Here is an 11,354-nt window from a genome sequence, read left to right as displayed (position 1 = left end):
TCAACAATCGCTCCATGCTCGATACTTCTTGTGCTGGTTCTTTTATGTTGAAGACTATTGAATTCAAATGGGATTTATTGGAAAGAATTAAACGCAACTCTGAAGATTGGGATCTCGAAGAAAGTAAAGAGTCAGGTATGACACCTAAGTTTGATTGTGTTAAATCTTTTATGGATACCAATGCTTTTCGTGGATTTAGCACTAAATATGGACTAGACTCTGAGATAGTAGCTTCTTTCTGTGAATCATTTGCTACTCATGTTGACCTCCCTAAGGAGAAGTGGTTTAAATATAATCCCTCGACTGGAGTAAAAGTAGTTGCACCTACTAAAGTTGAAGAAAAGACTATCACTTATAATGATCCTATTGTTCCTACTACCTATATTGAGAAACCGCCTTTCCCTGTTAGGATAAAGGATCATGCTAAAGCTTCAACTGTGGTGCGTAAGAGTAATACTAGAACATATACATCACCTAAGCAAATTAAAGTTGAACCTAGTATTGCTATGGTTAAAGATCTCTTGGCTGATAATATTGATGGGCATGTTATTTATTTCTGTGATGCAGCTGCTAGAATTGCTAGACTCGATGCTAAGAAACATAGACCTGTTGTAGGCATGCCTGTTATTTCTGTTAAAATAGGAGATCATTGTTATCATGGCTTATTTCATATGGGTGCTAGCGCCAGTGCAATACCTCATTCCTTATATAAAAAAATTATCCATGATATTGCACCTGCTGACATAGAAGAAATTGACGTTACAATTAAGCTTGCCAATAGAGATACTATTTCACCAATTGGGATTGTTAGAGATGTTGAAGTCTTGTGTGGGAAAGTTAAATATCCTGCTGATTTTCTTGTTCTTGGTTCCCCACAAGATGACTTTTGTCCCATTATATTTGGTAGACCCTTCTGGAACACTGTTAATGCTAAGATAGATTGTGAAAAGGATGTTGTTACTATTGGTTTGGGAGATATGTCTCATGAGTTTAATTTTGCTAAATTTCGTAGACAACCCCATGATAAAGAATTGCCTAGTAAGGATGAAATTATTGGTCTTGCTTCTATTGCCGTGCCTCCTAATGATCCTTTAGAACAATATTTGCTAGACCATGAAAATGATATGTTCATGAATGAAAGAAGGGAGATAGATGAAGTATTCTTTAAACAGGGACCTATTTTGAAACACAACTTTCGTGTTGAAATTCTAGGGGATCCTCCACCACCCAAGGGTGATCCCGTGTTTGAGCTTAAACCATTACCTGACACCCTTAAATATGCTTATCTTGATGAAAAGAAGATATGTCATGTTATTATTAGTGCTAACCTTGTAGAGCAGGAAGAGGAGAGATTATTGAAAACTCTAAAGAAGCACCATGCTGCTATTGGATATACTCTTGGTGATCTTAAGGGCATTAGTCCCACTTTATGCCCACACAAAATAAATTTGGAGAAAGACGCCAAACCAGTTATTGATCACCAACGACGGTTAAATCCTAAGATGAAAGAAGTGGTAAGAAAGTAAATACTAAAGCTCCTCGAGGCAGGTATAATTTATCCCGTTGCTGATAGTCAGTGGGTAAGTCATGTCCATTATGTCCCTAAGAAGGGAGGTATTACTGTCGTTCCTAATGATAAAGATGAATTGATCCCACAAAGAATTGTTACAGGTTATAGGATGGTAATTGATTTCTGCAAATTAAATAAAGCTACTAAAAAGGATCATTACCCTCTGCCTTTTATTGATCAAATGATAGAAAGATTATCTAAACATACACATTTTTTGCTTTCTAGATGGTTACTCTGGTTTCTCTCAAATACCTGTATCAGCAGAGGATCAAGAAAAGACCACTTTTACTTGCCCTTTCAGTACTTTTGCTTATAGGTTTATGTAATGCACCTGCTACCTTTCAACGATGCATGATGGCTATATTCTCTGACTTTTGTGAAAAGATTTGTGAGGTTTTCATGGATGATTTCTCCGTTTATGGGTCTTATTTTGATGATTGCTTGAGCAACCTTGATCGAGTTTTGCAGAGATGTGAAGATACTAGTCTCATCTGGAATTGAGAGAAGTGCCACTTTATGGTTAATGAAGGTATTGTCTTGGGGCATAAAATTTCTGAAAGAGGTATTGAAGTTGATAAAGCTAAGGTTGATGTTATTGAGAAGATGCCATGTCCCAAGGACATTAAAGGTATAAGAAGTTTCCTTGGTCATGCCGGTTTTTATAGGAGGTTCATTAAGGACTTCTCTAAAATCTCCAGGCCTCTGACTAATCTCTTACAAAAAGATATTCCTTTTGTCTTCGATGATGATTGTGTAGAAGCATTTGAAATACTTAAGAAAGCTTTGATCTCTGCACCTATTGTTCAGCCACCTGATTGGAATTTACCCTTTGAAATTATGTGTGATGCTAGTGATTATGCTGTAGGTGTTGTTCTAGGACAAAGAGTTGATAAGAAACTAAATGTTATTCAATATGCTAGTAAAACTCTAGACAATGCCCACAGAAATTATGCTACTACTGAAAAAGAATTCTTAGCAGTTGTATTTGCTTGTGATAAGTTTAGACCTTATATTGTTGATTCTAAAGTAACTATTCACACTGATCATGTTGCTATTAAATATGTTATGGAAAAGAAAGATGCTAAGCCTAGACTTATTAGATGGGTTCTCTTGCTACAAGAATTTGATTTGCATATTGTTGATAGAAAGGGAGCTAAGAACCCCGTTGCAGACAACTTGTCTAGGTTAGAGAATGTTCTTGATGACCCACTACCTATTGATGATAGCTTTCCTGATGAACAATTAGCTGTCATAAATGCTTCTCGTACTGCTCCATGGTATGTTGATTATGCTAATTACATTGTTGCTAAATTCATACCGCCTAGTTTCACATACCAGCAAAAGAAAAAGTTCTTCTATGATTTAAGACATTACTTCTGGGATGACCCACACCTTTATAAAGGAGTAGATGGTGTTATTAGACGTTGTGTACCTGAGAATGAACATGAACAAATCCTACCCAAGTGTCACTCCGAGGCATATGGAGGACACCACGCTGGAGATAGAACCGCACATAAGGTATTGCAATCCGGTTTTTATTGGCCTACTCTCTTTAAAGATGCACTTAAGTTTGTCTTGCCTTGTGATGAATGTCAAAGAATTGGTAATATTATTAGACGTCAAGAAATGCCTATGAATTATTCTCTTGTTATTGAACCATTTGATGTTTGGGGCTTTGATTATATGGGATCGTTTCCTTCCTCTAATGGGTATACACATATTTTAGTTGTTGTTGATTACGTTACAAAATGGGTAGAAGCTATTCCAACTAGTAGTGCTGATCATAACACCTCTATTAAGATGCTTAAAGAAGTTATTTTTCCAAGGTTTGGAGTCCCTAGATACTTAATGACTGATGGTGGTTCACATTTTATTCATGGTGCTTTTCGTAGAATGCTTGCTAAGTATGATGTTAATCATGGAATTGCATCTCCATATCACCCACAGTCTAGTGGCCAAGTAGAATTGAGTAACAGAGAGCTTAAATTAATTTTGCAAAAGACTGTTAATAGATCTAGAAAGAACTGGTCCAAGAAACTTGATTATGCATTATGGGCTTATAGAACTGCATATAAGAATCCTATGGGTATGACTCCTATATAAAATGGTTTATGGAAAAGCATGTCACTTACCTCTCAAACTAGAACATAAGGCATATTGGGCTATTAAAGAGCTCAATTATGATTTCAAACTTGCTGGTGAGAAGAGGTTATTTGACATTAGCTCACTTGATGAATGGAGAACCCAAGCCTATGAGAATGCCAAACTGTTTAAAGAAAAAGTCAAAAGATGGCATGACAAAAGGATACAAAAGCGTGAGTTTAGTGTGGGTGATTATGTGTTGCTTTTCAACTCTCATTTAAGATTTTTTGCAGGAAAACTTCTCTCTAAATGGGAAGGTCCTTACGTTATCGAGGAGGTCTATCGTTCCGGTGCCATAAAAATCAACAACTTCGAAGGCACCAATCCGAAGGTGGTGAACGGTCAAAGAATCAAACATTATATCTCAGGTAACCCTATAAATGTTGAAACCAATGTTATTGAAACCGTAACCCCGGAGGAATACATAAGGGACACTTTCCAGAACGTTTCAGACTCCAAAAAGGAATAGGTATGTGGTACGGTAAGTAAACCGACTCCAAAACGGTTCTAATAGTAATTTTTCTCCGTTTTGGAATATTTAAGAAAATAGGAAAATAAGAAGTAGTCCGGGAAGGACATGAGGCGTCCACAAGGGTGGAGGGCGCGCCCTACCCCCCTGGGCGCGCCCCTGCCTCATGGGCACCTCGTGTGCTTTCCGGACTCCGTTTTCTTGCACGTTACTTCTATTGGTCGGTAAAAATTCATTATATAACCTCCCGAAGGTTTTGACCACCGTATAACGCAAATATCCTCTGTCTTTGTTTCGAGCTGTTTTTCTGACAGATCTAGAGTACCATGACGTCTTCAAGTGCCCCCAAGGACAAGTTTTTCGAGAAGGTCATCAACCCCTACCTCGCGGAGGTGCCACATCACCCTCAAACCATTGAGATGCGTGAGGGGGTGCTGCACATCCGCGATGTTGAGGGACCAAGGGGGACCGGAAGCATGGAGACAGGACTCGACGAATTGGAACAACAAGTTTTCAAGTGCCATGGGATGGTTGAACGCGGACTCAACGCCAACCAGATGATGATCGCGGAGTTCACCAACAACCACAAGTTGGACGCCAAGAACATTGGGGAGACCATCTTCAAGCTTCATGAGAAAATCGAGCACCTCCAAGCCCAAATCTATGACCTGCAAAACCAAAACTGTGAGTATGAATATAGATTCAAGAGGATGAGTTTGGCTGCAGATTTGAGGATCCCGGAGACTCGATCATCTTTCTATGATGGTGAGCCTATGCCTTGGAAGACGGACGACAAGCCTACACCATCAACAACTCCATCATCACGACCTCCGAGGAACTAATCACATGGGTATGGGCAGTCCCCTTGGCAACTGCCAAGCTTGGGGGAGGTGCCCCGGTATCGTATCACCATCACACTCCTATATTTACCGTTTTATTTAGTTCGATCCTTTTAGTAATATCTTGATCTAGTAGAGTAAAGTTTTGGTATGATCTAGTTTTGAGTTTTGCTTTATGATCCCTCTATGTAATCGAGTCCGTGAGCTATATATAATAAAGTTTAGTGTTGAGTCAAGGGCTTTGCTATTTTGCTATGATCTTGAGGGAATAAAAATAAAACAACGAAATCAAGAGATCATATTGATCTTATGGAGAGTAATGACTTCACATATAAAGAGTATGATGATTAAAAGTTGTTGAGGGTTGGCAAACATAGTTTTGGTCATCGTTGCAATTAATAGGAAGTAATAAAGAAATAGAGGTTCTCACATATAAATATACTATCTTGGACATCTTTTATGATTATGAGCATCCATTAAAATATGACATGCTAAAGAGTTGATGTTGGACAAGAAGACAACGTAATGGGTTATGTTTTCTCATATCCGAATTAAAGTATATTGTCATGGATTATCCAACATGCTGAGCATGCCTTCCCCCCTCATGTTAGCCAAATTCCTTGCACCAAGTAGAGATACTACTTGTGCTTCCAAATATCCTTAAACCCAGTTTTTCCATGAGAGTCCACCATACCTACCTATGGATTGAGTAAGATCCTTCAAGTAAGGTGTCATGTTGCATGCAATAAAAATTGCTCTCTAAATATGTATGACTTATTAGTGTGGAGAAAATAAGCTTTATACGATCTTGTGATATGGAAGTAATAAAAGCGACGGACTGCATAATAAAGGTCCGTATCACAAGTGGCAATATAAAGTGACGTTCTTTTGCATTACGATTTCGTGCATCCAACCATAAAAGCATATGACAACCTCTACTTCCCTCTGTGAAGGGCCTATCTTTTACTTCTTTCTCACATTATGCAAGAGTCATGGTGATCTTCACCTTTCCTTTTTATTTTATCCTTTGGCAAGCACCTCGTGTTGGAAAGATCCTGAGGACATGAGTGAAGTCTTGCTATAAGTAGTCATGTGAATTTGGTATTCGTTCGATATTTTGGTGAGATGTATGTTGTCTCTCCTCTAGTGGTGTTATGTGAACGTCGACTACATGACACTTCACCATTATTTGGGCCTAGAGAAAGGCATTGGGAAGTAATAAGTAGATGATGGGTTGCTAGAGTGACAGAAGCTTAAACCCTAGTTTATGTGTTGCTTCGTAAGGGGCTGATTTGGATCCACATGTTTCATGCTATGGTTAGGTTTACCTTAATACTTCTTTTGTAGTTGAGGATGCTTGCAATAGGGGTTAATCATAAGTGGGATGCTTGTCCAAGAAAGGATAGTACCCAAGCACTGGTCCACCCACATATCAAATTATCAAAGTAACGAACGCGAATCATATGAGCGTGATGAAAACTAGCTTGATGATAATTCCCATGTGTCCTCGGGAGCACTTTTCTCTATATAAGAACTTGTCCAGGCTTGTCCTTTGCTACAAAAAGGATTGGGCCACCTTGCTGCACCTTATTTACTTTCATTGCTTGTTACCCGTTACAAATTACCTTATCACAAAACTATCTGTTACCGATAATTTCAGTGCTTGCAGAGAATACCTTACTGAAAACCACTTGTCATTTCCTTTTGCTCCTCGTTGGGTTCGACACTCTTACTTATCGAAAGTACTACGATAGATCCCCTACACTTGTGGGTCATCATCGAGCCGCCTGTCAATAAGCATGATGTCATCATCTGCCACATCAACTTTCTGCTTCACATGTGCTACTTGGTAGCTTGGGTAGTCGCCACGTATGTAACAACCTGTGTTTCAATTAGTCAGATCATTTCCTGGGCATATATTTTTTGATCCTCTGATCGCATCCCTTTGGATGTGAACTAGAGTCTCAGGGGCTACTATCTTTACACAGGTGCAATTTGCACTTACAATATAACTGAAATTACACTACGTACCTCGAAGCCTCTTAGTAGGCTAGAAAAGGCTTCATTCGATCTGCTTTTCACGGACCAAACTCTTTCAACCACCGTACCCATCAAGGTATGATGTTCCTCTGAGACGGAGGCATGTTGCAATATGTCCATCAATGTATCCGGCGCCTCTGGATCCAGAGCAGGTTGTGTTGTCCCTTGGACATTGGATAGTCCAGGACTTTTGTTATTCCCTGTAGGGGCCGCACACCCCGGACCCATGGCGGCTGAAGTATTACCTTCGGCCCCGGTCTTCACTGCCCCTTGCGCCACTCGAAGATCAGGAAAGATCCTCCGGGACGACACCTCGGTGTCGTCTGCCTTATCTGGTAGGGAGATCTATGGAGGTGTCTCGCTCTCCATCATCTCCGGAAGAAGATCCTTTGAAGAGGAGGACTGTTGAGGAGGGCTACGTGCCGAACTGCAAACATGTGTTCAAAATACTACCCTTATAGCCAGGAAAGAACGGGACATGTTTAAAAAGACCCTAATTCACTCATGATTCGACTAAGGGCCTATCTTTGGGGGGTGACTGCATGTCAACATCACCCCCTGACTGGGATACCTCCCCCCGCTTAGAAGCTTCTCTTTTCAAGTCTTTAGAGGCGGCCCTTTTCCTCCCACGAGGGGAAGGGATGTCAGTTCGCTCTTCCCTTCCACCTTTGGAAGTGGAAGTTCCAATCTCCTCGGACAAATTGCCTGGTGTGCCTTTAGAATGGATGTTGCCTTGGGCCTCTTCATCCTCCTCCTTATCTTCCCCCGCCGGCACTTGATATGGTGCCGGAGCCAGCATCCTTGTTAACACCGGATCGGCAGAGTCTTCAGGAAGTGGAGCCGAACACCTAATTCTCTCCGCCTTCTTTAGCCAGCCCTGGCCGAGGAAAGTTTTATCAGTACATTGTTATGAGGCATCTGACAAAACTATGTTCAGGAGTTAAGTGCTTACTGGAGTATCTGGATGATTGCAGTCGAGACCGATGTCTTCTGTAGTGTCCGACCATTGTTTTCGTGCGCCGAAGAACAATTTCAACATCTCTCTGAGCATCGTGCCAGAGAGGTGCTGAAGAGTTCGTGAACCTTTCGGATTAAACTCCCACATGCGGAGATGGCGTCGCTGACAGGGTAGGATCCGGTGGACTAGCATTACTTGGATTACAGCGATGAGACCGGTGACCTTATCAATGAGGCTCCGAATGCGGCTTTGCAGCATCCGCACTTCATCAGTAGATCCCCAGTCCAGCCCCTTGTTAATCCACGATGCGAGCTGTGGCAGAGGGCCAGACCGAAACGTAGGTGTGGCTACCCGCTTTTTACCGTGGGGTTTGGTGATGTAAAACCACTCTCGTTGCCATAAGTCGGAAGATTCGGCGAAGGAGCCCTTCGACCAAGAAGAATTGATAATCTTGCTTATTAAAGCGCCTCCGCACTCCGCTTGTTTCCCGTCGATTACCTTCAGTTTCACGTTAAAGGTCTTAAGCCATAAGCCAAAGTGTGGGGAAATGCGGAGGAAGGCCTCGCACGTGGTGATGAACGCCGAGATGTGGAGGAAGGAGTTCGGGGCTAGATCATGGAAATCTAGCCCATAATAAAACATGACCCCTCGAACGAAGGGATGGAGAGCAAACCCAAGCCCTCGGAGGAAGTGAAAGATAAACACGACCCTCTCATTGGATCTGGGAGTAGGAGTAACCTGCCCTTGAGCAGGAAGCCTATGGTAAATTTCCACAATCAAGTATCTTGTCTCCTTGAGCTTCGAGATATCTTCCTCTGTGACAGAAGAGGCCATCCACCGGCCTTGAAGGCTCGGTCCGGACATGGCTGAAGGCTCGAAGCAACTTGATTGACCCTTGAGTGTTGGAACTTGAGGTGGGAGGTAGAGGGAAGAACTAGCATGGAAGAAAGAGGACATGCCTTAACCCCTTTATAAAGGCGACGAATATCAAGCGTCCCCTCTGTGGCCTTAAAACATGCCTATTCCCAAGGAATTATGCCAACAGAACGGTTGGGTTACCCACGCCCGTGTTGGTCAAAATCCCGTAATAAGGGGACCCCATATTTGCTTTGACAAGACATGCCAATAAAAACTGCCTCCCGAAACGTGGAGTGGCAGGCTAGAAAATGATTCAAAATAATGGCCGGGTAATGACGCAATGTCGTACTACCAAAAATTGTGAGCGGATTGGACTCGTAAATATTATACTCTCTACGGTTGTTTGTGGAACTTGTTTAGCAGAGCCGGACACGTTTTCTATGTTCGGAAGGCTATGTTGGAGTATTCGGAGAAGCAACCCACCTTGCAATGCCGAAGACAATCTGCATGCTGGACTCATCATCATTGAAGCCTGGTTCAGGGGCTACTGAGGGAGTCCCGGATTAAGGGGTCCTCGGACAGCCAGACTGTATACTTGGCCCGGACTGTTGGACTATGAAGATACAAGATAGAAGACTTCATCCTGTGTCCGGATGGGACTCTCCTTTGCGTGGAAGGCAAGCTTGGCGATTCAGATATGTAGATTCCTTTCCCTGTAACCAACTTTGTACAACCCTAGCCCCCTCCGGTGTCTATACAAACCGGAGGGTTTAGCTTCTAGGGTTTAGCCACAACAATCATAACCTCATAGGCTAGGCTTCTAGGGTTTAGCCATTACGATCTTGTGGTAGATCAACTCTTGTAATACTCATATTCATCAAGATCAATCAAGCAGGAAGTAGGGTATTACCTCCATAGAGAGGGCCCGAACCTGGGTAAACATTGTGTCCCCTGCCTCCTGTTACCATTAGCCTTAGATGCATAGTTCGGGACCCCCTACCCGAGATCTGCCGGTTTTGACACCGACACTCGTGGCTCATGAACCTCCCGACGGGATCGATCTCCTCCTGGGACAAGATGCGGGAGCGCTTCATCGCCAACTTCCAAGGCCCCCGCGACTGCGCCCCCGCTGCTGGCGACCTGCGGCGCATCGAGCAACAACCAGGAGAGACCTTGCACAAATACATCCAGTGTTTCACCAACATCCGCCTCAAGATCACCGAGGTGTCGAACGAGGCCATCATCTCAGCATTCACTGATGGCGTCCGGGACGTCAAGATGAAGGAGGAGCTCGCCATACACAAGGACCTGTGCTCGGCTCTGGAGATGCTCAATATGGCGACCAGGTGCGCAAGGGCAAAAGAAGGTCGTCTCTCGCTCCTCGAGCTTCCTGAGGCCTACCCAGAAGACAAGAAGGCCAAGGTGAAGGACATGAAGCGCAAGGGCCCGACGGTGCTCGCGGCCGAGCCTGAGATGAAGCGTGACTGTGATCACCCTGAGTCTTCCAAAGGCAACCGCCCGTTCTGCGTCTTCCTCAACGTGCACAACGACAACACCAACAACTGCCAAGAGCTTAGGGACATCCGGGACGGGTGCTTCGGTCACCGCCCTGAGCGCAACGACTATGGATACGACCGCGGAGGAGGTCATGGCGGAGGCCGTTGGGACGATCGTGGCCCCCGTCAGGGTTGGCGCGACCAACCTCGTAAAGACCACTGGCAGGACCAGCCTCACGACGGTCCATGGCGGGACCAGCCTTGTGAGGACTGCCCTCAGGGCAATGCTGGCCTCCCTCCGCTGCCACTGATAGCCCACAAGTATATGAGATTGCAACAGTTTTCGAGGGTAGAGTATTCAACCCAAATTTATAGATTCAACACAAGGGCGCCAAAGAATACTTGCAAGTATTAGCAGCTGAGTTGTCAATTCAACCAAACCTGGAGATTAATTATCTGCAGCAAAGTGGTCAGTAGCACAGTAATATGATAGTTTTGATAATGGTTGCAGCAAAAGTGACGGTAACAATGATAGTAGTGATTTTGTAGCAGTAGCGATAGCAATAGCAACAGTAGTAACTTAGCAAGAACAATATAAGGTAAATTTGTAGGCATTGGATCGGTGATTCGTTGGATGATACGGCACTAGCTCCAGGTCATAAATATAATGTAGGCATGTATTCCGTAAATAGTCATACGTGCTTATGGAAAGAACTTGCATGACATCTTTTGTCCTACCCTCCCGTGGCAGCGGGGTCCTATTGGAAACTAAGGGATATTAAGGCCTCCTTTTAATAGAGAACCGGAACAAAGCATTAACACACGGTGAATACATGAACTCCTCAAACTACGGTCATCACCGGGAGTGGTCCCGACTGTTGTCACTCCGGGGTTGCCGGATCATAACACGTAGTAGGTGACTATAACTTGCAAGATCGGATCTAGAACATGAATGTAATGGTGATAGCATAAACGGTTCAGA

This window comes from Triticum aestivum, chromosome 7B, assembly GCF_018294505.1.
Source record: "Triticum aestivum cultivar Chinese Spring chromosome 7B, IWGSC CS RefSeq v2.1, whole genome shotgun sequence".
Taxonomy (NCBI): Eukaryota; Viridiplantae; Streptophyta; class Magnoliopsida; order Poales; family Poaceae; genus Triticum; species Triticum aestivum.
Note: the sequence above shows the minus strand (reverse complement) of the source record.